At 33.0% G+C, this 17172-nt stretch overlaps 1 protein-coding gene across 1 annotated transcript in view; it reads right to left on the reverse strand.

Moving 5' to 3' along the window:
- The window catches only part of LOC110381395 (BLOC-1-related complex subunit 5), a 69553-nt gene extending 52381 nt beyond the window's left edge, over nucleotides 1-17172 (reverse strand). The window contains exons 1-2 of the mRNA XM_064042546.1: nucleotides 16873-17172; nucleotides 16405-16487 (exon numbers count right to left, since the gene is read on the reverse strand). The gene's annotated coding sequence lies outside the window, so the exon portion shown is untranslated. The remainder of the gene's footprint in view (nucleotides 1-16404; nucleotides 16488-16872) is intronic.

A 17172-nucleotide genomic window follows, 5' to 3' on the forward strand; every position in this document is an offset into this window, starting at 1 on the left:
ATCCGTCAGTGTAACCCAGCCGTACTTTAATTCGGCGCGTGTGTTACTAGCCTTACTACCGCGCTGCGCACTCACACAAACGCAAACGATACATGCACAAAGCATACGCAACGATCGTTCAATAAAAATCGTAGATCATCCAGCCTACCCAAATTCACCCAATCACAGTGCGAGTACTCCCACACACTCGCCTCGCCGCTCCCCGCGTGCCCTTGAAGCCGGAACAAACAAGCGCCGACGGCAAGCAGTGTGTTTGATGTCGCCGCCGCTGCTGCGTACGTGCGCTTTGAATTCCGCGACGTGTAGGTACAAAGTGCGAGATGACGGAAAACTACACGAACACGAGTTGGTGGCGATGGTCCGCCTGTATGCCATCAGTGACAACAGTGTACTAACAGCCATCCATCCTCCGAGCCTTTTCCCAATCATGTTGGGGTCGGCTTCCAGTCTAACCGGATTCAGCTGAGTACCAGTGCTTTACAAGAAGCGACTGCCTATCTGACCTCCTCAACCCAGTTACCCGGGCAACCCGATACCCCTTGGTTAGACTGGTGTCAGACTTACTGGCTTCTGACTACCCGTTACGACTGCCAAGGATGTGCAATGACAGCCGTACATACCTATGTTCCGGGAAATGTTTACCGACCGGGAACCCTCATCACGGAGGGTCATGCTGGTCATGTGACAGACTTATGTGCTAGGACCGTTAACTTAGTGCTTTCGACACATTAAAAACGAATGTGATAGTGTTATGTTAGCTGAAGGACAACCAGCTACTTCGTCGTGCTCGATTGTGCCAAGAGTGTGAAGGTGACAGCTTTGAACAGTACCTCCGGGTAACTAAACTAGGTAATTTATTTATTTGTACATTTTGTAAATACGTAGTCAGCTTAATCAATTTTATTAGTGTAAATAAGTTGATTTCTTAACTACGCCAATAATACCTACGAGCCGAAAGAATCACCTCGTGCCTACACTAACTAACACATCTTTCACCAATTTAATCGAAAAGTAAAAACAAAATTACTACGAAATCTTTACGCTGAATGTTAAAGCAAACCGAAAATGTTATCAATCAGCTGTTAACAGGTCAGTGAACTTTCCACTAGTATTACGTCATTAATAAGATTTCCGTGTTCCAAGGTCCTAAGACCGTTAAGAAGGAAGCAAAATTTCTAATTATTAACCAATTTAATTCAAAAATAAAAATTAAATCACTGCGAAAACTTTATGCTGAAAGATAAAGCAAAACGAACATTTTATCAATCAGCTGTTAACATGTTAATGAACTTTCTTTCGCGCACTAGTATTGCTTATTACTGTAGTTAATAAGATATCTGTGTTAAATTTATGCTCAAAAATTAGTAAGTAAAGTAAAACGAAGTTAATGACAATAATGAAGGTGATTTTCGAAACTTTAGGTAAAATGATTGCTATCGCGTATCACTCGGTCTCGCTCGCTCGCGCGCTCGCGCTGTCATGTCGTAGATAAGACACTCACACATCGACACTCACGCACACACGTAGACATTAGTTTTCTCTGTCTACGCACACATAGCTGCCATCACGCACACACTGTGGCCGCGGGGGAATTCTGTTACGATTTGTGTTTAACCGTGGGCTAAATTCTGAAATACCATGAAATTACAACATCAAAAAAAGCAGCGCATATTAGCTTTTTCCCACCTACCGTAATTCAAATCGATTATTTACGTATTTAATTTTAACCTCCTTGACTATGGCACGGATGCAAATCAACAGCTTGTATAAAATGTAAAATCCTGACACTCTTGACTGCTATACTCCTGTAAGTTATGCGGTCCTAGTACATGGTGGGCAGTTCCATGGACACTCGATGGTTGGTATATTACTCATCTGATTTATGCGATCCTGGTATTTTGGTTTTGGTCGTGCGTTGTGTGACGCCGTTGAAATCGCGATTTTATTAATAGCGTGTTGCCGATTCGTAAAGAAACATAACTAACATAAATAATAAAAAAAACATATTACAATATTGTAAAGCTTTTCTTGTTGACAGTACTTTTTACAAAATAAAGTACGGATGACCAATTGGGACTAAGCAAAATAAAATATTTTATGGAATGACAAATCGGGACACGTTTTTTATGGATGCCAAATCACTAAAATGACGAATCGGGCATAACTCGAAATATGAACCTTGAAATTTTACATCCCCTTTAACAATGTTTCGGTGCCAATTTATATTTGGTACCTATTACAAATTACACTTGATACATTTTGCAGGGTGTAAGTACCATTTTTTTTCATATCATTTAATTCTTGCTGTTTACCACGAAAATAAATGAAAATGCATTTTGAGTTCAACGAGTTTCATGAACTCATATAGTCACTGTCGCCGTGTTTCCAAATGATTACCGTAATGTTATGAAGTAGAATTTCTGATTATTTTATCGACTACTGGCTGTTCCACGCAGTTGGATTCGCATCCCGGGGAAACTTCTTCTCTTACCCGGTTAAAACATAGTCCATGTTCACCGCAGATAGTGTAGCAACCTATCATTAAAAGCATTATTCAAATCGGTTCAGCAGTTCTACAGCCTATTCGATTCAAACAAACAAACAATCAATCTTCCCTTTACATTTTAATTAATAATTAACATAGACATAGGCTGTGTGCCCGCTTCCATAAGTGTATCATTAAATTTATTTTTAATGTATATTATGGATGTGAAGCATTCGTCCTTACATGTTAAAGATTTAATTTCTTGTATGAAATGAATTGGTTAAAACATAGCCCATGTTCACCGCAGATACGCATACTCAGAAAAGTTTTACTCAAATCGGTTTAGTAGTTGCAGAGCGTATTCAATTCAAACAAACAAATTTTGATAAGCTGACCCAACAAACTTCGAATCGTTTAAACCGTCCCTAGATCTCTACAAACATTTTAAAACCAAAATAAGCCAAATTCGTTCAGACATTCCCGAGTTTTAAAGAGACTAACGAAAAGCAATTCATTTTTAAATAAGAAAATCTATTTTTTTTGCAGGAAGTAAGTACCATGATTTGTTTATACTATTTAAAACTACCTTTAAAAAAAAAGAGAAAGAAAATGAAATTTAATAATAAATGAGCTCAATGAGTTTCATGAACTCATATAGTCACTGTCGCCGTGTTTCCATATGATTATCGTAATTTTATGAAATAGAATTTCTGATTATTTTATCGACTACTGGCTGTTCCACGCAGTTGGATTCGCGTCCGGGAAACTTCTTCTCTTACCCGGTTAAAACATAGCCCATGTTCACCGCAGATAGTGTAGCAACCAAACAGTAAAAGAATTATTCAAATCGGTTCAGCAGTTCTACAACCTATTCGATTCAAACAAACAAACAATCAGTTTTCTTTTTACATATGAATTAATAATTAACATAGACATAGGCTGTTTGCCCGCTTCCATAAGTGTATCATGAAATTTATTTTTAATGTATTTTATGAAAGTGAAGCATTCGTCCTTACATGTTAAACATTTAATTTCTTGTATGAAATATTATTAACCTTGAAATTTTACATTCCTCTAACAATGTTTCGGTGCCAATTTATATTTGATAACATTTTGCAGGCTGTAAGTACAATTTTTTGTTTATACAAAACTAGCTGTTCACCACAAAAAGAAAGAAAATGCATTTTGAGTTGCCAATTAACCACAATGGGTTTCGTGAACCTATAAAGTCGCTTGCCACCGTATCTCCATATGATTTTCGTAATTTTGTGAAATACCTGTTATAAATAATACATTTTAAAAACACAACTTTACTGACTAAAATAACGAATGTTGTAGTTGCGATTGAATTACTGCAGCGAAATATTCATTTAATTTTACCTATTAATTAATTTCATGTCTGTTTTTACAAAACAGGAGGTAAGTTATTTCTGAATATTTTTTTTTTGAATTGATCCAATGAGAATTTAGTGTTGATGTTTTATATTTATGATTTGCAGTCTCCAGCTGTAAGTACCCATCAAATTTTTTTTTTTTTTTACCATCTCAGTAGCTGTTTGCCACGATTTCGTATATTTTTAATATGCTTAATGAATGAAAAGCAAACGTAAATGTTTTAGATTGAATTATAATCATACTAAATACTAGCTTCTGCCAGCGGTTTCACTCGCATCTCGTCGAAACCTCTGCACGAACCCGAATAAAAAGTAGATAAATATTTCTGAAATATTGTAGTGCTAATGAGTATTCAGTACCTATTTATGATTTGCAGCCTCCAGGTGTAAGTACAAATTATTATTTTATTATTGACTTCACGGTTGTTTGCCAGGATAATTTATTTTTAATGACTTTTATGAACGAAAAGCATTAATATATGTTATAGATTTATTTACTCGTACTTATGTTTGGACTTTAAAAGAGACTATGACCCTTGAGTTTGTTTCGGTTCACTCAAGATAGTCATTGAGGAAAAAGCGATTTTGTGTAGGTTAACTTTATTTATTATATTTGGGAAAACAAACAGTAGTACATTAAGGGTAAACAGCGTTGTCTTAACATTAAGCTTAACAAATGTACTACCCACAACAAAAAGTAATGTCAAAGTCTGAGTGGAGACGAGTTGTGCTTACTTTAAATTGGTTTTGTCGCAGCCCAAAGTACTGATACTCCTCTAAATAGTGTTTATTTATGAAAAAGCGATATTTTAAAACACGTGGGTACAATATCTAAACAATAGAACGCTTTACACTAAAATACCGAAACTCTTAACATTGCCATCAATCATCAGTATAGCCCATTTAGAGCAGGTGAAAATTTTATCAAATACGCATAGTTTTTCAAAAATGTTTTGAACTAACAAAAAGACAATTAATCATTAATTAAAACTGCATTATCATTTTTCTGAAACTCACTTCAAAAACTTTTCAAAACACCGACGAACATTCTGCCAGCAATAGGGTAGTTTCCAGGGTCGAAATAATGAAATAATATTTAGTCCGCTTTTTAGATAATCAAAAAATATTGGATACGTATTTTTTCTTTTTTTAATTAAACATAAAATGACAAAGATAATACGCTTCAAAAATTAGGAGTGGGGGCCTTTTACGTCACAGTCTCCTGAAAATTGTAGCAACTTGTGACGTCACACTCAACTTTAGCACGCTATATCTTAACAAGTTCTGATCCAATTTAAAAAAGAAAAAATACGTATCGCTTAATTTTGGACAATCTACAAGACGGACTAATTATTATTTTTTAGGAAACTACCCTATTAGTCCAAAACAAGGTTTAACCCATTTCTTAGCAATTGTACAAAATTCAGAATACACTCTCACGCATGCTTGGCTAACCCTATTGATGCTAGTAACATACTATAGTCATTAAAATCCTCTGAAATACACGTGAAGTCCTTAAAACGAAGATTTCGCATAGGTGCTCGCTTTTTTTGCAAAAGAGTTTATTTATTATGAATAGAAAAGTATGGAAGGAGAAAACATGCTGCGCCGATCCCAAATATAGTTGGGATAAGGGCAGGAGGATGATGGATGATTGGAAAAACAATACAATTGACTATAATCAATGAATAATGAAACTAATTCAGTCAGGAATGGTCATGATTTATAATTTCTGTGACATATTAACGAAATCATTTATTATTATTTTTTTACATAACAGGGCGTAAGTAACATAAACATATATTTGTGAAATATATTTCCTGCTATTGACTATTAAGTATTGATGACTTATATTTACGATTTCCAGGAAGTAAGTATAAATTATTATTTTAAATTATATTTAGAAGAGCTCGTGGTTAGGTCAAAGCTGCGCGGATCGATCGATCCTAAAGTTAAGCAACGCTTGGCGCGGTGGGTTCGCGGACCATCTTGTCATGACGAGTTCCTCCGGGCTTGGGAAGGCACGATAAATGGCTCCCTGCTATCATAAATATGAACATCTTTGGCACCCGTTAGGTAATCAGAAGTCAGAAAGTCTGACAACCAGTTGTACCAAGGGATTTGCCCGGGTGACTGAGTTGACGAGGTCAGACAGTCGCTCCTTATAAAACACGTTTGAGCTTGAGCTCTATCTGGTTAGAATGCAAACCGACCCCAACATAGTTGTGAAAAGGCTAGGCAGATGAAATGTAGAAGTACAAATGATTATTTCATTGCATAGCTGTTTTACACGAATTCAAGAATGTGCCACAAACATTTCTAAATGTTTTCTAAAAATTCGACGTCTTACCTACACCTACCTATATATTTTTATAAGAAAAGAACAGGCTTTAACACGGTTTTTTTTTTGTTGTTTTACAGGAAAGCACAGTTAGTAGTTAAATCAATTAATACTTCTGAATTTGTGATGCTTATCCACTGATGTTTTTCATTATTTTAATTTTATGTTTTTCAGACGGTAAGTTGGCATTCTTTCTTAGTTCGTTTTTTAGAGTTAATTTACGATATCTTTAAAAAGAGTACACATGCTAGATGACTATGTCTTAGTTTTAAGATTGTATTGTGTAAATTCTTTGTTGGAGGTCCTTTAAATAAATAAAATAGACACCTCATTTCATTTGATAAAACCAGCCAAGTGCGAGTCGGACTCGCACATAATGATACACTATGTTACTCAGGAAGAGTGTAGCTTTCCAAAAGTGAAAGATTTTTTCAAATCGGCTCTGTGGTTTCCCCTTCAGGGTACAAACAAAAAAAAACAATGTTTCCTCTTTATTACATAGGTATGTAAATAAAAAACATTTTATTTATTTACAAGGCACACCAACAACTTATTTACAATTACTTTCGCATATATACGATCACATTTATATCCGATCACAATTATGGTTAGTCCTGTGTAAAATAACATTATTTTAATTATATTTCTTTGTTAACATAACAGGCTGTAAGTAACTTTTACAGGAATATTATACAATTTATTAATGTGAGGCTGTTTTAATAATGTTTTTTTTGGTTTTTTTTTTCAGGCAGTAAGTACTATTTGTATCAAAGAAAAATATTAAATTTGAGTCAAATGTAGTTTGATTAAAATGGAATTGCAACATTTTTTTAAATTTATTATATGTATTACTCACAATTTCATTCATAAGAAAAAATGTGTTAAAATAAAATAATTAACGTTGATTTTGTATTTGTTTTTTTCATAACCACATAATAGGCCGTAAGTAACTTTAAAGAGCAATTTTCTGAAATATTTTTTGGTAATTCTGTTTTACTAGGCACGATAGCAGGGTTTAAAAAACAGATTTTAGTCATAGCTACTCGATTTAGAAACCATTGTTGAAAGATTCTGACCTACAGACAGACATGTGTTGCTGGGGAGTTTGTTCCACCACTTCTTCTTCCCAGCAACAACACATAGGAAGTGGTGAAGGGTGGGCGTTTTGGGGGCTGTCTTGTGTCTTTTGACGTTCGAAAAGTGATGTTTTGCAGCCAAACAATAAACGATTTTTGATTTCGATTTTGAACAACGTCCCGCACCCGGATAGAAAGCATACGGATATATAACAGTTTGTCTGTTGTTTGTCCAAAATATTATCCATTAAATTGTTGTTGTTTTTTTTACAGGAAGTAAGTGGCTTTGCATTTTCCATTTTACTTTTAAAACTCGTAATTAAGTTACGTTAGAATTTTCTGTTGCCATTTTGTTAAATAACGGAATATTTATTTACTTTAATTTTTCTGTATTTGAGATTAAATGTCATTTGTTTTATTTTTTCAGACAGTAAGTAGAATTGACTGCCCTTTTTTCGAATTCATGACCAAGTTACATGAATCATATTTCCTTAATATCCAATGAATACTTCTTATTAACTAAATTTGTTTTACGGTGTTACAAAATTACGCAAAAAATAGTTCAGGCTAGAATTGAACTTGGCTGCCTCAAACTGAAATGGAAAAACTCGATTTCAGCCTTTATTTGCCAACAGTTTCAATAATGTTAATGTTTGCATGCCGAATAGTAAAATCTAGCAGAGCTTTATTATATTTTAAGGCCCTTGTATACACTATACAGGAATGAATTTTAAGCAGAGCGCAAAAAATATAACTGGTGGTTCAGGATCAGAACATATCTGTATTTTTTTTTTCATATTTTTATCTGCCCTAAAATCAGCAAAATATGGGAACCAACTATTGTTATGCGCGCCGAGCTACGTTCGCGTCAGTAAACAGAGTGCCTAGTGTGCGAGTGTTAATAATGATTACACTCGCAAAAGTGAGCTCAAGTGTAATACGACCAAGTACTGATGACAGTCTTTATTAAATACACAATTCTGAGATAAGTACTACGTGATTCAATGGTATGATAATCTTTGCATCGAAAAAATTAACTTGCAAAACTCGCACTAGGCACTCAGCACTGGGGTGTCCCGTTAACGCCGCGCAGAGCTCGGTTACAAAATAAATATCTTTTGTTATCAATAACAATTTTTTGTACTAAAACACACCAAAATAAAAATTTACGTATATATAAAACTTATCTAACTACAAGCTGACAAAGTTTTCGCATTGAATAAAATGCAATCCTGTATCCTACCCATAGGTATCTGCAAAATAAAAATCCTATTCTACAAACATAAAACAAAAAAAAAATCTTATTGATTTATTTTTTTAAATTAACAGCCAGTAAGTACCAATTCAATTTTTTTTATTACATACTTATCTAATAACTAGTATTGATGAAATAAGATTTACTTATTTGATAACTTCACCTAAATTTTTTTTTATGATTTTCAGACAGTGAGTATATAGCTTTTTTCAATAAAATTGGTTACAGATATTTCTGTCAAAAGAACCGATAGTTATTGATTAATTTGAAAGATTTTATGACTAATTAAGTTATTACTTAGCAGTCAGTCTGTGCTGGTGACAATAATGTTTTCACTGTCGGTAAAATTATTTAAATAGCATGACTAAACGCTCACAATATTTCTTTACAAAACAGACGGTAAGTGCTATTGTCCATATAAAAAAAATATACTAATTATTTCGGAGGAATTTCCGCAATTTTTTTCACGGCATTATTAAATAATGCTCCTCTAAAGATTATTATAGAGATACTTGAAAATGTGCAAAAAAAAACTGTGTCCTAGGGCGTAAGCGATTTTAACACAATTAGCTATTTTTAATTATAAGTAATAATAAATACCTTATGAATATAAGATTTGATCATACCGTAATGTTACTTTGCTAGTACCAGCAAAATAAATCAAGTAATTAAAACAAAAGTGCAGTACTTACCCATTTACAAATTACAAACTTATAATCTATGTACCTATTTTTTCAGGAACTGGTATTTTTGTATTAAATAATTCGATTTTACCTTGTTGAACTAAAATGATTAAGAAGCGAAAGTAATTCTGTCTGTCTGTCTGTTACGCTTTCACGTCTAAACTACTGAACTGATTTTAATCAAATTTGGTGCAAAGATAGAGTTGACCTTAAGAAAGAACATAGGATAGTTTTTATCCCGAACTTTTGAAGAATTCTCGTGGAAACGCGATATAACCAAAATCTACGCAGGCGAAGCCGCGGGCGAAAGCTAGTTAGTTTATTAATATTTTGAATATTTTTTTTACTTTATGAAGTTTAAAGAACTGGTTTTAAAACTTTTTTTTATTTCTACAGGTGGAGAGGGCCTTGGTACTTATTTTTTTATTGATTTGACCTTCTTACACGGATTGGTACCGGGGGAAACCTATATCCTAGGTTCCCGTCGGAGGGACCTCAAACGGACTTTGATTATCTTTGTCAAAATAAATTATGTAGCGTTAATACCAGGATAAAATAAATCGGATCGGAAAAGGCTCGGATGACGGATGTTTTGCTATCTAATTAAAATATTTTTGTCAATAGGTATAAAATAAATCGGACATTGGGGATCGGGTTCATCCGGCACCAACCCGGCTATATATGTATACTAGATGATTATTATACTATATGAATATAATATAAAAAAAACTACTATTGCAATAGATGATCTCACGACCTGGGGCTCAATTCTGCTAATTTTACTTAAGCTACATACGATTGATATCCAACTGAGATTCAATTACGATCGAAGCGTATGCACGTTTTTATCCTTTTTTGTGATTCAATAATGAATAATTTTGTCTGCAATTGATTTACGATTGTAGAGCAGGCTACCCTGTAGACCAATGGCAAAACAATGGAATTTAATTGAAAAACGATAGGTGTTTTATTGGCAATAGAATTTCCGATAAGGTTAAAATTAATTGATATCAAATTGATACATTATTAAATTAGCAGAATCGAGCCATAACACTACCATGTTAGATTTGTTCTTCTTGACAAAGAGATACATGTATTTTAGGCACCTGCTACTTGTTTTTTATTTGCAACAATTGAAAAATTATTTTCGTAACAATGTTCAATCATTTAGCCTTGACAGGCATATAATATTGAATTTAGTTAGTATCTTGAAGTCAATTTGAAATGTTGTACCTATCAATAGCTTGTCACAGAAGTGTTGGCATTTTGCAACCATATTTAGTTAATAAATAATGTACCGAATTTAATAGATATTTTTATTTCAGGTGACGGTGAGTACGGCATTTATAAATACCTACTACGGCATTCCTGACCTCAGGACTAAAGAGTCCCGGATTTTTGCGAGGCGAACGTGGGGCCGAAGCCAACACGCTAAAGCCCTTTTGAGACAACTTTAACGAAATGGTGGCACAAAACCGACGATTATCACTGTAACACTATAGAAATGTACCCAAGGACAATCCCCGGTTCTGTGCTAAACTATTGCTAACTATGGATGGCTATTATTATACACTGTTTTCCCGCGGTTGCACTCACATCCCTGGGGAACTTCTTCTCGTGCTCGGTCAAAATATAGCCTGTGTTACTCAGGGATAGCGTAGCTACCCAACTGTGATTTTTTTTTCAAATTGGTTCAGTAGTTTCGGAAACATATAAACAAAAATTAATCCACTTTACTATACAGGATACTTTTTAAGCAGTGCGCAAAAAAAGTGGTGGTGGTGGTGATAATTAATACTTTTTAATCTTATGCTAATACATTATTAATGTGAGACAAATCTTATCACAGCTCGCAGTAAGTACCTATCTTTTAGTTTGATTGAATGATTTAATAGTAAAAAAGTATAAGAATATTTTTTAGCAATAAAGTCTGTTAACTTTATATGTTTTCTTACAGCCCGATGCAGTAAGTGATTTTTGTCCGAAGACCGAATATTTTTTTTTAATATAACTGTCATCTATATACTTATAATAAATCTGTAGAGAGTCAATTCTGTACATTAAATATATTTCCAAAATATCTATTAGTGATCGATACTGATGCCAAAAATGCAATCAGTAAAATTTTTGTCTGTCTGTCTGTCTGTATGTTCGTTATGGAAACAAAAACTACTTGACGGATTTTAATGAAACTTGGCACAAAAATTCTTCATACTCCTGGGCAGGTTTTAGGATATTTTTCATCACGCTACGATCAACAGGAGCAGTGATGAGAAATGTTGGGAGAACGGGAGAAGTTACTCCATTTTTTAAGCTTCCGTCGCGTGTGCAGCCCTAGTTAAGTAGTAATAGGCTAGGTAATCTATGCTAGATTTAGATAATTCGAAAAGCTGGTGATGATTATTTCTTTATCTCTTTGCACAAACTCCGAATCTAACGCGGACGAAGTCGCTGGCAGAAGCTAGTTAATAATAAAGTTGTGGTGGCCTAGTGGGTAAAGAACCAACTTGTCAAGTATGAGGGTGTTCGATTCGAGCGACTGCCTATCTGACCTCCTCAATCTAGTTATAGATAGTCCCCTGTACATCTGTGCCCAGGCAACCCGGTTATCCCTAGGTGAGATTTAGGTACCTATTGGCTTCTGACTACCCGTAACGACTGTCAAAGATGTTCAAAAGAAACTACATAAAATTTGGTGTCTCATCTCAGTCATGAGTCAGATCATGACGACAATGTTATAGGAAATTTTGAAGAAAAGAATAGAAATAAACCTTTTTTTTTATTTTTAGGAACCAGTGAGTATCTACCAATAAGTCTAATTATTTTTTAAAGAGAAAAAAATTACTAAGAATTATCAATCCTGTTTTTTTTTTCATAAAATTTAATATTTCACATTTCTCTGTGATCTTATTAGCAGTTTTTTAAAACTTAATAAAATGTTCTTAACATTTATAAATTTTCAGCCAGAGGTATTTTAATAATGCTATGTTTATTAAAGACATTTTCATAATATATTATATTTCCCCTAAAGCCGTTATAACAAGACAACAGATACTGAAACAAGAAAAAAATCTCGCATATAGATGAACCAAGGAATGTAACTAGTCCGTCTTTTAGATAAACCTTAATATTGGACACTTATTTTTTCTTTTCTCTCGCAAATAAATAACGACGAACATTTAAATAAAACTACTTTTACGGATTTTATCGCGGTTATATTAATATTATTTAATCCCCATAGGGTAGCTGTTTGTAACTAATATATCAAGACGACCAACACCTTAGTCTGCCCGTGACCACGGATGCTGTAAAGGATCCGAAACGTCGGGATTAAATAATATTAATATGACCGCGATAAAATCCGTAAAAGTAGTTTTGTTTAAATGTCTAATATTCGCGTAAGTGTCAGAAATCAATAACAACGAATTAAATTCAGAAATCAATAACACAACTGAATTTTGTATAACGCCACTTCAAGTGCCTACAAAATTTTACATGGACGTGACGTTACAAACCGTCATTCTCAATCTTTGTTGCATTTTGTTTTAATTTATCTATCATTAGATTACATTGTGATTATATTTTAGATGTTTTGTTAAAATAAAAAATACATGCCTAATATTATTTTATTATGTAAAATGCGGACTAATTACATTGAATATTTTCAGCAATGTCGACATACCTATTGTTCTATTTGGTCGGTTTGTGCTCCAACTCGCACTTAGCCGTTTTTAAGGTTCCGTACCCAAAGGGTAAAACGGGACCCTATTGTTTTCGCTCATCTGTCCGTCCGTCTGTCACCAGGCTGTATCTCATGAACCGTGATAGTTAGAGAGCTGAAATTTTCACAGATGATGTATTTCTTTTGCCGCTATAACAACAAATACTAAAAAGTAGAATAGAATAAATATTTTGGGGGGCTCCCATACAAAAAACATGATTGTTTCGCTCATTTTTGCTCAATATCGATAGCGGCAACTGTATTATAATTATGGAACGTTTTATAAATAATAGTACGAAACCCTTCGTGCGGGAGTCCGACTCGCACTTGGCCGTTTTTTTATAACATGACACTAATTTAACTTATGTTTTATTTAGCACGCGGTAAGTTTTTTTGTACAACATCCTCAGACCATAATATATTTATTTTTATTTCCTTTTTTTCAAATCTTACTTATACAAAATGTTTAATATCAACAGGCAACTGTAAGTTACTACAATTTATTCGTTTTAATGAATATGCTTTTCGTTTAATTTTTATTTCGATAGCCATGATATATCGGATGCACATGTCGTACCTACAATCACATTAAAATTACGATTAGCACAAAGAAAAAGAAGTAAAATACGTAAAAATTAAAAATAAATATTTTCAAACAAAGTAAATAGAATAAAAATGTGCAAAACTTAGAACACCATATAAGAATCAGTGATTACAACTGAAAACTGACACCTGTCAACTGGTCAAAACATTCGATACTCCTAACTTTATCTCTGCTTTACCTACATATATGATGTTGTAAATTATAAAAACGAAAAATGACTCCTGTGGCTTAACCACTGAATGGATTAGGTTAATATTTTTCCAATTCGCCATAGAATATTAAAAGTACATGTGATAGGATTTAATGTGATTAGGTACGACACACCCTGTATAATACTTTGACTTTGAGTAGGTATGTACCTATATATTTTTTTAATAATACACAATATTATTTTTCCAGGACCGATATGTAAGGAAAAAATACTTGCAAAAATATATTGAATTTTTTAAATAATTTTAAATGATTACTATACTAACGCAATTTTTTTATCTTTTTTCCATATTGAAACACAACTACATTTGATGGTGAGATTTTCAATAGTTTTTGTTAATGAAATTACCTACATATTTTAAAACTACTGCCTATATTACTGAAATGGTTATTTATTTTTCGTATTTCAGATTTAGGGCGTAAGTATTGTTGTAAATTATACAAGCTGTTGATTTGCATCCGTGCCATAGTCAAGGACGTAATTATGCTAATGATTCTCGACCCAAATCAATAAGAAAATTGGTACGTAATTTTTTTTTTTTCGGAATTCCGTCAATGTCATCTAGCCGTATATGAACTTGACGCATGTATTACTGGCCTTAAAACCGTGCTGCGCCCTCACACAAACGCAAACACAAAGCATACGCAACGATTATTCATAACTTTCATTCATAAAATTGGATTACTTCTGAAATACTACGACATTACAATGACAAAAAAAGCAGTACATATTAGCTATTTCCCGTCCACTGTAATTCCAATCGATTATTTACGTATTTTATGACCTCCTCCTGAACTATGGCACAAATGCAAATCAACACCTTCTATTATATAGCAATTATGATATGTAATAATTTTAATTATATAGTGCACTTTTTGTTCTACCCTACCACTATCAAATCTCTCTATGGTTTTAAGGTTGGCTGTAAGAGAACCCAATTCTGGGTTAAGCTCGCCATTGTACATAAACTGTCTTTATTCTTTTTATATGCATTGTTAAGTGTGCAATAAAGAATAAATTAAAAAATATAGTACTTAATTATATTTTTAGTGAATAGAGACTAGTAATACAAATATTGTATTTAATTTCAGAATCCAGTAAGTATACCTACTTTTAAAAAATCTTGTAAAAATAAATATTTAACAAAAAAAAACTTCATTAAGTTTATCTTTTTTTCTCATTTAAGATTATTGTGAGTACTTTAGAAATCACTTTTGGAAATACATTTTGTAATAATAGATTAACAAACACTAATGAAATCAAACTTGTTTTTTAGGATTCAGTAAGTTTAAGATAAAAACTTAATACTTACCAATTTTATTTTTTTAATGATAATAAACACCTAAAATAACTCTGTTTTTTTCTTGTAGAGCACGGTAATAAAACTTTATTTATATCCAATAACACTATATTTTTGTTATTTGAAATGTATGAGCAGTTCTTACATAATAATTTATATTGTTTTAATTTTTTCAATAGCTAATAGTGAGTAAATAGCCTTATAAGAAGGCTCTTATATACTTATCGTAATTTTCCTAAGAGCGCCCTGTATTAGAAACTAGCATTATGTAGAGTTAAAAAGGCCTTAAAATAAAAAACCTAAGAATTTTAAACCTTTAGCAAATGAAAGATATTTAATGTTTTGTTTTCTTACAGTATGAAGTAAGTTTCATGCAGTTACAGCATTCTACAGTTAAAAAATAAGCAGGAAAACTAATGTATAAAGAACCTCACCAACATTTTTAAGTCCATTAATCAGAAATCAGATTAACAATTTAAAAAGTTGCTTTAATATGGCGCATACAGACTCTTAACTTGTTCAAAGTTCATTATCTGATTAAAAAGTTACACAAAAACAAAATTTACCACTCAGACACATTTAATGATTACTTAAGCCATTTCTTAGTGAAGGATTTGTATGACATTCCGTCACTAGGCAGTGACTTAAGTAATCATTAAATGTCTCTGAGTTGGGGAGGTTAGTTCTTAGTTACCTTCTAAATCAGTGAATTTATCTCAGTCTAAAGTCTGAATAAGTTTCTTTCTTAAGTAATTTTGTATAGAACCGGTTCTTGAATCTTGAATTATTCGTATTATCCATATATTCTATATATTTTTTTTCTTCTCATGTAGACTATATTAAATACTGCACCTACCACTGCTATTTCCCCACCACCCAAAGGTAGACTGGGAGAAAACGCCTAAGGCGTTAAGTCCGCCATTGTACTGATTGTGCAAAAAGTATTATAAATAAATTGCGTTGATGTGAAGTTTGTTCCACCATTTCGTCTTCCCAGCAAAAACATGTAGGAAGTTGTGAAGGGTGGACATTTTCATCCGTCTTTTACAGTACATACCAAATGTAATACCCATTATGTTTTAGAAAGGGTAACCATGGAGTTTCTTGCCCGTTCTTCTCCATAGGAAGCTACTTTTGGAATGAGCAACTAGAATCAACCTTATTTATAATTTTTGCCATTCATAAGTGCTTGTAAAGGCCTAAATGAAATAAATGATTTGATTTGAGTAGTAAAGTTGACCTTCAAAAGGTGCGGATGATCAGTCTACTTTTAAGTAAATTACTTTTTATCTTCGCCTTGCTTAATATGGTTAATATGGTTTGACTAGACTTACCTTCTCTCACATTTTTTGGTTTCTCCGGTTATAAAGTTGCTTTTTGTCCAACCCTAGTAGGTACTCAGCTGCATCAGCGTAGACTGAAATGGAAAAAATATCATTTTACACACTGGCTTTGCAAATTAGAAGCAAGTTTAAAGTGAATGTAATAAATAAAGGGTCAGTATGTCTTAGGGGCAAAGGGCAGTTCATTACAATCATATTTGACATGAATATTCTATTTATTTATTGCAAAATGTATAGAGACAGTTACACGAATGCATCCTTTTCCTAGGTATACCTATATTACCATGTTAGGGCTCAGCTTGGGCTCAGCAAATTAACTTAAAACTAGATAAAACATGAATAGGTAAACATCAAAGATTGTTGTTTGTTTTTGTGTTAACTCGTTTATTGTAGGTAAGTCACGTAAAAGGGAAGCGAGTTATGTGTACCTACGTGAGGATATTAACTTTTGAAACTTACCACAAAAGATTTCAGGCGTCTTCTGTTTTAGCAGCAAATCATGAGAAAAGAGTACGATATTGGAATTAAAGTAATGGAATGAGTATAAAATAATATCGTTGCACTATAAAATTATACTTTACGGAACAGCAACACTTTTCACAGTCGTAAATTAGCTAATTTTGCAAATTATAAAACAAATGAACATCGGCGTCATTGGAAAAAACTGTTCGATTTTCAAAATGGTAATTTTTAATCTCACAAAGAGATTTCTCTGCTTCCGAATACACTTATCAAATATGTAGGGAATAACGTAACTCG

Source organism: Helicoverpa armigera, chromosome 29 (genome assembly GCF_030705265.1).
Source record: "Helicoverpa armigera isolate CAAS_96S chromosome 29, ASM3070526v1, whole genome shotgun sequence".
NCBI classification, from domain to species: Eukaryota; Metazoa; Arthropoda; class Insecta; order Lepidoptera; family Noctuidae; genus Helicoverpa; species Helicoverpa armigera.